Source organism: Chinchilla lanigera, unplaced genomic scaffold (genome assembly GCF_000276665.1).
Source record: "Chinchilla lanigera isolate Chin_1 unplaced genomic scaffold, ChiLan1.0 scaffold00087, whole genome shotgun sequence".
NCBI lineage: Eukaryota > Metazoa > Chordata > Mammalia > Rodentia > Chinchillidae > Chinchilla > Chinchilla lanigera.
In genome coordinates, this window is record NW_004955488.1 from 5,040,305 (window position 1) to 5,042,309 (window position 2,005).

General features: G+C 33.2%; 1 protein-coding gene across 1 annotated transcript in view; it reads left to right on the plus strand.

Annotated features, from left to right (window-relative positions):
- The window catches only part of Col19a1 (collagen, type XIX, alpha 1), a 304,391-nt gene that overhangs the window by 56,165 nt on the left and 246,221 nt on the right, over positions 1-2,005 (plus strand). The window lies entirely within an intron of this gene.

The window sequence follows — 2,005 nt, forward strand, 5'->3', positions numbered from 1 at the left end:
TTACCTTTGAGTGCTTTCCTATCAATTCACAATGTCTATCATATCTCCTAGTTTAAATTAACTCTTTCAGGCTTTACACTAGAGAAACAATGCGGTGCTTGCACATGTATGTTTGATTTATTTCACTTATGAGTATCGTCTCTAGTTGTGACCATTTACCTATAAAAGCCTCCAGTTAATAAAAATAATTAAACAAGTAATCTTAAGGCCAGTTCAAATTAAGTGCACAAATCATTATAAATAGCATCCGTATTTATGGAGTATTTACCCTATGTCACCTGCTAAATGTGCTTTAGAAATATTACCTTGTTTGATCCTCACAATGCTCTTCATTTTAGGAATTAGTGTTACAGTTTTATAAATGGACAACTTGAAGTATCAGAGAGTTAAACTATTGCCCGTCCTCACGTAGTTTGAGGCCAAGTTGGGACCTGAATCCAAGTCTGTGAATCCAAAGTCCTTCTTTGGACCATTGTCTATTCTGAAGTCTGCTCTCTGTTCAAAAACACTTGGTATTATTCATCTGTGTTCTGTGATCAGGACACTTTCCACTTTGTATTAATTTACTTTATCCTTAGAACTTCATAGAGAATATTAGCCTAATTTAAAAATTTTTTTTAACTTTAAAAATTTTATTAGAACTGTACATATTTGCTGTACAGGGAGTTTATAGTCTTCTTGAAGAGTAGGTACATGTACATACTATATAGCTTGGTTTTTTTGTAAATCTGTGTCCTTCCCACCCTCGCTCTTGTAATTCCTCTATCCAGATTTTTATTCTCATTGATATTATTCATCTTAGCTCATGTAGTGGCATACAGTGTTTACATTCATTTAAGTTATCAGGTTCCTGTACTATGATGTCTTAAGCTGTTTGGGGAACATACCTAGAAAGGGCATAGTTGGGTCACATGGAATTTCTAATTTTAGTTCTTTAAGAAATCTTCATACTGATTTCCAGAGTGGTCATGATAGTTTTCCTTCCTACAAATAATGAAGGAGGATTCCTTTTCCACTAGAGCCATACCACCATTTGTTATTATTTGATTCCTTAATGATTGCCATTCTTTCTGGAGTAAAATAGAATCTTAGCATTGTTTTGCATTTCTCTAGTGACAAGGGGTGTTGAGACGTTTTTCATATATTTGTTGACCATATGTATTTCTTCCTCTCTGAAGTATCTGTTCATTTCTCTTGCCCATTTCTTGACTGGATCTTTAACTTTAGGTGATTTAAATTTTTTTTTAGTTCTTTATGTATTCTAGATATTAGTCCTCTGAGGAGTAGCTGGCAAAGTTTTTTTCCCATTCTATAGGCTGTCTCTTTATTAATTGATTCTTTTGCTACACAGATTCTTTTTGGTCTTGTGTAACCCCATTTGCTGATTCGAATATTTTTGAACCTCATTTTACAGCTGGAAGAACCACAGATAGGCAAAGTGATGTGCCTTAGTTATAAGTAGAAGACTCAGAGTAGAATGATTTCTGGGTTAATCCCAACTCTTCTCTGGTTAGCAGGTAAAGTGGTCAAGACACCCATTTCTGAAAGCTTCACTTTCCTGATCTGTGCATGAGGGTGTCTATTCCACTTATATCATAAGATGACACAGAAGTACTTTGAAAAGTGTGTATGATTGATTGCTGGTGATTGTGATGTGATATACATCCATATACACATTCCTTAACTTGACCTTCCTATTCTTTGATGGACCAGTTCTACTGTTTAAGATAACTGGTGCAGGAAGAAATTCTGTGTGTGTTTTGGTCATTAACTTGTTAACTTTTAAAGACGTACTTTTCCTCTAATGAGAAAGTAGCAATATCTCCTATTATAACATATACGTGTCTACTTTTTGATTCACTCATTAAAAACTCTTTATTAAAGACTTTAAATATTAGTTTTTATTTTTTGTTTTTATTTATTTTTTTAATTTTTTTTAGCTCTTTTTTTTTTTAAAGAGTAAAAGAAGGATAACATAATAATAGGGGGGACTTAGCAAATTACA